Source organism: Lemur catta, chromosome 8 (genome assembly GCF_020740605.2).
Source record: "Lemur catta isolate mLemCat1 chromosome 8, mLemCat1.pri, whole genome shotgun sequence".
In the NCBI taxonomy this organism is placed as follows: Eukaryota; Metazoa; Chordata; class Mammalia; order Primates; family Lemuridae; genus Lemur; species Lemur catta.
Window position 1 is genome coordinate 58,924,114 of NC_059135.1, and position 9,204 is coordinate 58,933,317.

The window sequence follows — 9,204 nt, forward strand, 5'->3', positions numbered from 1 at the left end:
GGGAATGCTGAGTACATTTGAATATGGACTGTTGATAATTATAATATTAGTATTATAATAGTGTTAATTTTCCTAATTTTATTAAGGCCATTATTAATACATGAAAATAGAAGATGTTCTTGTTCTCAGAAAATACATACTAAAGTATGTAGGGTGACTGAGATGATGTTTTCAGCTCACTCTTGAGTGGGTTCAAAGGAAAATGAGTTACATGTATATATGTAGAGACATAGATATAGATGTGTGTGTGTGTGTTTGGAAAAGGGAGGATTTTTTGTTGCTGTTATGTTGTTGAAGTGTTGATGTATGTGTGTTCATGCTGTCATCTGTTTCTTATGTCCTGGACTTTATGATTTCTACCCTCAAAATTAGATCTAAGCATCTCTAATTACTTAACAGTATACTGGATTTTAACTACTATTCTTGTTTCCTAGCAATCATCTTTCTGAAGAGTCACTTAAATTATTATGTTCCTTGCTCTTCATGATAATCCCTATTTGCAAAAACTAAGAATATATTAGGAGAGATCTGTGGCACAGTGGTTAAGACCCCAGTATTTGAAGCTAAACAGATTTAATTTGGAACCTTGTGATCTATACTCCAGTGATTCTGTCTGTATGGTAATAGGTAGCTCTTGGCTGTCTAAGCTGGGGCCCTGACATTATGGGTGTAAATAATAACTCCAAACACAATTCCACAGAGCAGCACCCACATGAAAAGGTTCCTAGATGCCCGTAGTTAATCCAGGAAATTAAGAATAATGTTATAAATGTTTATAAAGCTGAGCATAGTCACTTTGAAGATCTTCATTCCAATATTGTGTCTTTTAGATTATTTTCTAAAGACTTACATCATCTAATGCTAAAATGCTCTTTTGAAATGATGGTGAGAATAAATGATAATGGGTTATTTGCTTTAACATTTTATTTGGCTAAATGACAAATTGGCAACCTTGGGTTGGTCCTCCTGTTTGTATTTTGCTGGTGTGTGAAATCCAAAAGTCTAGGAACCACTGGGATAGACGACTCAACCACACAAGTTTGTATGTTTGTATATACATACCACAAAGCTTAAACATTCAAACAATATTAACTTTTCATGCAAAAGACAGCAAATATGTCCTGTAATTGCATATTCTTCATGTGTGCACTGGAATTTTATATTTTTATGTAAGAAAATAAATGTGTTTCTAAATCACCATGAATTTAGTGTTATAAAATGTTCGTAATAAAAAAAAATGCTTCAATAAGGTACAGCTGATAGTACTGTTCTTCCTGGCACGTGGGAATGTTCCACTGAGGTTGTCAGACAACATCGATTTAATCATTGTGACGGCAAAGGCACTAGAGGAGGAAAATACTCCAGACAGTCAAGTATAGCAGGAAAAGTTGCATCACCAAGAAATTTTTCAAATCACAGGTGGATAAACTGCAATGTCAGCTGATTACTCAATGTTGCTTCAGTCCCGTATCATCCCCTCAGAACACTTCTCATATTTGCAGATCACTCTGCCGCTCGCTTCACCCAGAAACAAGAAGACATTATCGTAAACTTCCTCAACTTCTTTGTGAAATATACCTAAGCCTTCTTTCCATTCCCTTCCTTCCCTTCCCCTCCTCTTCTTTTCCATTCCCTTTTTTTCTTTCCATTCTCTTCATTTCTCTTCCCTTTGCTTTCCTTCCTTTCCCTCCCCATTCTTCCTCTCCCTTTCCCCCACCCTCAATTCTTCTGTCCCTTCCTCCCTTCCTTCCACATTTTCAGGGATCAGTTTTCCTCATTCATGTCTACATTCTCTGATAACTTGCTCCATGAGTTGTTCTCCTTATCCGGTATCTTTATTCTCTCCCTCTTGACTCATCTTTTTGTCTGCCTTTACAGTTTCAAAATCAGTTTTTCTAATCTTGAAAATATAACTTTGCTCAACCCTGATGTTACTTCATTCTTTTTAAAGATTAGCTTCTAAAACCAGGGCTGTATATTTACTTCTTCACTCTTTGTTAAATTTGAAAGAAAGTCCCAGTGATATTTACGAGAAAATTTGACTGCGAATCGTCTTGTTGACATAAGCACTTAGAGTTTTCAAAACGCTATGCTAGCTATTAGTCTTCCCAATAACATTATGAGGAAATGGCTAGAAAGTACAAAAGGTGGACAGAGTAAAAAAGAGCATTACCCATATGGAGCAAAGATATACGTATTCGTCTGGTTATCATGAATCACATCTCCTCTATTCTGTGTTTACTTACAAGGGCATAATAGTCACAGAGCAATACAATCGTTAACTGCAGCAGTTTTGGTTTGTTTTGTTTCTCCTTCAGGAATGTAATCTTAGGAGGACATGGAGAGCAGAAAGTTCTTAAAATAAACGTATTAAAAATTATATTTTTAAGAATAAATTCTTCATGAAAAATATATTGTTAGGGAAAATTTAATTTTTTCACTAAGGTTTTAATGAATTCACTACCCCTGTGTTAAGTAAACTTGCTGCAATGCATGTATTTTGTTGGAAAGCATTGAGATACAGGTTGTATCTTTTTTCTTCAAGCTGTTTGAAATAAGCTGTGACTCTAACAGATTCAAATACTGAACCAATGCTGAGTCTTAATTCTTCCAGAGCACTGTCGCTCTCCTTCATACTCTCAAATCTTACTGCTACTTCTATTAGTCTACAATTAGACAAATACAATCTTTATTCAGTCTTCATATTTGGTGGATTTTTCGAATTTGATGGTGATGATCATCACCTTGAAATTGCATATTCCTTTGTCTTGCATAAAACTAGACTATCTTAGGCCTTTTCCTATATCCTTGATTTTTTGCCTTTAACCTTTATTAATTTTTTCTCTCCTTTTAGATTAACACTGGAGCGTTAGCCTTTTTGCTAAGCTGGTGTTGCAGTTTCAACTGTCTGTTTCATATTTGGCTATCACCTTCAACTTAACATGTCTAGAACCTATCTCTCCTTATTCTCTTTCTCTCAGCCACCAACGAAACTAGCCAGAAGTCAAACTGCTCCCCCAATATCTGTTATTGGTAAAGTTATCCTTTTAGTTCAGCAAAAGAAAAGAGTGCAAATTACAGAGTATATTGAGGAACAGGTGAGTAACTCTATGTGAGCATACAAGGAAGATTCTAACTGGGTAATTTCTGATCTAGGTTTTGAAGAACAAAGGAATAGGACAGCTCAGACAGCAATATCATAGACTAGTGTGGTCAAAAGCATAGACTCTAGAGTCAGGTTGCCTGAATTTAAATCTCAGCTATCTACTGATGTGATCTGAATAACTCTGAAAATTTCTTAATCTCTCTTTGCCTCAATTGTATCATCTGTAAAATGGTGATAATAATTCTTATGAGGACTAAATGAGTTAATGGAGGTAAAGCTTTCAGATCAACAGTTCCAGGCATATAATTACTAAATAAGTCTTTGTTCCGATGATGACAATCCATGACACATATAAAACGAGAAACAGGCTGGCACTTCAGAGCATTTTCAACAGTTCAGTATTGCTGATGTGAAAAGTGAGCACTGGCAGTAACTGAGAGACAAGCAGGGATCTGATAATGAAGGGCCTTAAATGCATGTTGGGGGCTTTGGTGATGAAGACCCGTTTAGAGATTTGTAAAAGAAGCTAAGGTGGGTGTGGTGTGAACAGATTTTGTCTTTAAGGCAAAGGAAACAGAAACAGGGACACAATTTATGAAGTTACTGGGAGAACACGGGCAAGAAATGGTGAGACATAAGCCTTGAATACTTTCCCTCTTTCTACCCAGTGAAACCAAGCCCATTCTTCAGGATTCTATGACAGCTTCCTTGTTTGTCATTATTAGAAGAGAATTTTTTCTCCTTTGAATTTCCGTGGGGTTTTGATGTATATGTCTAAATCCAGAGACTTTTGGGAGTGAAGGAGGACATTAATTGTGTTAAATAGTGGACTCAAATTGGGACTGTTCTAGACACACCAGGACATAGGGTTACTTTATATATCTATTTAACAGCACTTAATCTACATTTAGGTGTAATTTGAAATGCAGGCTGTTTCCCTTCATCACCCTCACTTCTACTCTGTCATAAGAAAACACACACCACATGGTGCCTGATACGTGTAAATGAACCTCTATAGTGCTTGGCATACACAAGATGACTGATGACATTAAGTAAATGAGAAAATGAGTTAATTTTTATTAATGCTCTAAGTAGTTCTTTTTAAAAAATTATTTACCCCTCTAAAATCATTTTTTCATTATTTATGCACAATGTCAGAGGGTTGTCATTATATGTAAGATGTTTAAAGTAATAAATATCGGGGGAGGGGCAAGATGGCGGAGTGGAGGTGACCTCCTGGATTTGTGCTCCCAGAAAGGAAGGCATGGATCTCGACCTGCCACAATGCTAGAGGATTGCTCCCCCACAAGAATGGCGGGGTGAACCCACGGAGAATCACCATGGGACACAGAGAACAAGAAAAAACAGAGGCGAGTGGGAAGTCAGACCGAGATAATTTGGAGAGTGCAGGAAGGAAAACAGACAGCGGAGTGCGGGACGGCCGTGCCTGCCTCACCGACGAGTGAGGCGGGTTCAGCCCCACAGCAGAGCGGCTTGATCTCCCCACTGACCCCCACATCCACTCGGTCAGGGATCTGACTGAAATTGGTGCAGAATCACCGCGGGAGACGGGAGACGTGGAGCTCCGAGGACAGGTGACATAAGTGGGAAGGAGCTTAGACTCGGGCGGGTCTCCTTGGTGAACTATCTCTTAAAGGGACAGACGTGGACCTGCACCGAGGCGAGGGGCCGAGGGGCCGTGAGCGTGAAATATTAAAGCGGGACTTTTTTGCTCTGTTCTTCCCCTACGGCGGCTTTCCAGCCGGGGAGCTGCTGTGGGCCCTGGCGCCTGCCGAGCTCTGAACACTCTCCCCCGGTGCCTGTGACCGGCGGGCGCGCGGTCGCCATCTTGGTTCCCACAGCTGAGCCGCCGCGGATCCATAGGGGGCCCCGCGGGTCCCCGTGCAGCTCCCCCTTTCATAGCCCGTGACACAACGCCAAGAGCCGTGGCTCTGTGTGAACTCTGTGGACGGGAGACATAAGCGGAAAGGAGCTTGGACTTTGGCGGGTCTCCGCAGTGACCTATCTCTTAAAGGGACAGACGCGGACCTGCACTGAGGCGAGGGGCCGCAAGCGTGAAATATTAAAGCGGGACTTTTTTTTTTTTTTTTGCTCTGTTCTTCTCCTACGGCGGCTTTCTGGCCGGGGAGCTGCTGTGGGCCCTGGTGCCTGCCGAGCTCTGAACACTCTCCCCCAGCAACCGTGACTGGCGGGCGCGCAGTCGCCATCTTGGTTCCCACAGCTGAGCTGCCGCGGATCCATAGGGGGCCGCACGGGTCCCCGCGCAGCTCCCTCTTTCATAGTCTGTGACACAACGACAAGAGCTGTGGCTCTGTGTGAACTCTGTGGACGGGAGACATCAGCGGGAAAGAGCTAAGACTCTTGATCATGGAATAACAGGGTTTTTTTGTTTGTTTGTTTGTTTTTAATTTTTTTAATTTTTTTTAATTTTTTTCTATTTTTATCTCTTTCCTTCTTTCTTTTTTTTTCTTTTTCTTTTCTTTCTTGTTTTCTCTTTTTCTTTTTCTTGTTATTGATTTATTTTTTTATTTTTTTATTTTTTTTTATTTTTATATATATATATTTCTTATCTCTTTCTTTCTTTCTTTTTCTTTTTTTCTTTCTTGTTTTCTCTTTTTCTTTTTCTTGTTATTCATATTGTTTCATTTTTTAATTATTATTTTTTACTATTATTATAGTGGTTATTTGTTTGCTTGTTTGTTTGTTTGTTTTTCCCTTCTTTTTGTTTTCTCCTTTCCAGTAGCCCTCCAGCCCAGGAGCTACTGTATACTCCTGAGCACTCCAGACCCCCAGCTCTGATTCCTATCGGACCCTGAAAATTGCCCCCCAGTGCCAGTGATCTGCGGGTGGGCAGCAGCAAATGTGTGGGCCAAGGTCTAACTGCTGCAGAGCCATAGGGTGCCAGGCGGCTCCCCAGGAGGCTCCATCCCCTGATCCCTAGACCCTCTCCAGGTCCCCTTCCCAGGTGCGAACACTGAGTGCTTCCCCAGACGCAAGAGTGTGGAGCCCGGACCTTGGGAACACTGGGACAGTGTAGACCTTTGCCCGTGGGAGCTGCAGCAGCTGGGGCACTGAGTGAGTGAGGGCACTGCCTCCTCCACCTAGCCAGTGTCTTTCCTGCGGAAAGAGACAGAAACCACACATCCACAGGAAGAACCAAAAGACAGGGGGAACAAAAGAAAAAGAGAGGGAGAAGAGGCTTTCTGCTTGCAAATCGTGTGAATCCTGCCTACTAACTGAAAGTCCACAACACAGTGATTTAACTTGCGAAACTGGTCTTAGGTCAAGCCAACCCTCTGAGGGTGGACCCATCAGAAGCAGTCCCCCAACTGAGATAGAAAAAAACTCTAAACAACACAGAACAGTCTCCCCCTCTAGATAAAGGAAGCAACATACCTAGATTGTTTCACAGCCTAAGAACAGAGTATAAGATGTGCTGTTAACTAAACCTGTGAGAAAAGATCTAACGATAGAGCCAGATGGGAAGGGCTCAGTGGAAAAATATGGGGAGCACAAAAAACCAAACAGAAACCTCGCCCCCAAAGAGAAATACCAACTCTCCTCCAATTGGCACAAACCAGATTCAGAATACCAACATGTTACCAGAAGAATTTCAGTCTTGGGTTATAAATAAGTTGAATGATATACAAGAAAAAATAGATAACCAACACAAAGAAACCACAAAAAAAATCCAGGATTTGGAAGAAAAATTCACTAAAGAAATAGAAATATTGAAGAAAAACCAAACTGAACTCCTAGGAATGAGGGATTTATTCAGAGAGCTACAAAACACAGTGGAAAGTCTCAAGAACAGGGTAGATCAAATAGAAGACAGAATCTCAGAGATTGAAGATAACTCTTTCCAATTAAATAAGACAGTCACAGAGATAGAGCAAAGAAATAAGAAAAAAGATCAGAGCCTTCAAGAAATGTGGGATTATGTGAAGAAACCTAACGTGAGAGTTATAGGCATCCCTGAAGGTGAAGAAGATAATAAGCAAGGGCTGGATAAACTATCTGAAGACATAATAGAAGAAAATTTCCCAGGCCTTGCTAAAACTCTAGATATACAGGTTCAAGAAGCTCAAAGAACCCCTGGTAGATTCATAGCAAATAGGAAAACACTATGCCACGTAGTCGTCAGACTGACGAAAATATCCACTAAACAGACCCTTCTCTGAGCTGTAAGGAGAAAGAAACAAGTAACATACAAAGGGAGGCCCATTAGAATTACGCCAGATTACTGAACTGAAACTTTACAAGCAAGAAGAAGTTGGGGCCCCATTCTCACTCTTCTGAAACAGAAAAATGCCCAGCCTAGAATCTTGTACCCAGCTAAGCTAAGCTTTCTATATGAAGGAGAAATTAAGACATTCTCAGATAAACAAGGACTGAGGGAATTCACCAAGACAAGACCACCCCTCGAAGAAGTACTCAAAAGAGAGTTACACACGGATCATGACAACAAAGACCCACGAATGTAAAACCACCCAAGAGCTAAAGATCAAATTCTAACCACCACAATGGCTCAAGAGAGAAAACATAGCAATGAAGTTCTACCCAATAAGATAAACAGAAATCTGTCCCAATTATCAGTTCTCTCACTAAATGTCAATGGCCTGAATTCCCCACTCAAGAGACATAGACTGGGCCAATGGATAAAAAAACACAAACCAAGTATCTGCTGCCTTCAGGAAACTCACTTAACCAGCAAAGATGCATTTAGACTGAAAATAAAAGGATGGAAATTGATATTTCAAGCAAATGGTAGCCAAAAGAAAGCTGGTGTGGCAGTTTTCATTTCCAATAACTTAGTCTTTAAACCAACAAAAGTGATAAAAGACAAAGACGGTTACTACATACTGGTGAAAGGCACAATTCAACAAGAAGACATAACCATACTTAATATATATGCACCCAACCTAGGCGCACCCAGATTCAGAAAGCAAACCCTACTCGATCTAAACCAAATGATAGACAACAACACCTTAATAATTGGAGACTTTAACACCCCACTGACACCACATGACAGATCCTCCAAGCAGAAAATAAGCAAAGACATAGCAGACTTAAACAGAATGCTAGAACAAATGGGCCTGACTGACATCCACAGGACATTCTACCCGAAATCCACTGAATATACATTCTTCTCATCAGCTCACGGGACATTCTCTAAGATTGACCATATCCTAGGACATAAAGCATGTCTTAAAAAATGTAAAAAAATAGAAATCATGCCATGCATCTTTTCAGATCACAATGGAATAAAAGTAATAATGAACCCTAACAGGAACTCTCATTCCTACTCAAAGTCATGGAAGCTAAACAACCTTCTCCTGAATAACAATTTTGTAAAGGAAGAAATTAAGTCAGAAATGAAAACATTCTTTGAATTAAATGACAAAGGTGACTCAACTTATCAAAATCTATGGGATGCAGCTAAAGCAGTCCTGAGAGGAAAATTCATTTCCATAAATGCCTATTTCAAAAAGACAGACAACTTACAAATAGACAACTTAATGAATAGACTCAAAGAGCTAGAGAAAGAAGAACAGACTGACCCCAAACCCAGCAGAAGGTGAGAAATTATTAAGATCAAATCAGAATTAAATGAAAAGGACAACAAAAATACTATAAGGGAAATTAATAAAACAAAAAGTTGGTTCTTTGAAAAGATAAATAAAATAGACACACCACTGGCTAGACTAACCAAGAGCAGAAAAGAAAAATCTTTAATAACTTCCATCAGGAACATGAAAGGAGAAATCACAACCAATGCCACGGAGATGCATGACATTATCTATGAATATTACAAAAATCTTTATGCACACAAATTGGAAAATGAGGAGGAAATGGACAAATTTTTAGAAACACACAGCCTTCCCAAGCTCAATCAGGAAGAAATAGAATTCTTGAATAGACCAATATCAAGAACTGAAATTGAAACAGCAATAAAAAACCTTCCCAAAAAGAAAAGCCCTGGTCCAGATGGGTTCACATCTGAATTTTACCATACATACAAAGATGAACTGGTGCCCATCCTACATAAACTATTCTTCAATATTGAGAAGGATGCA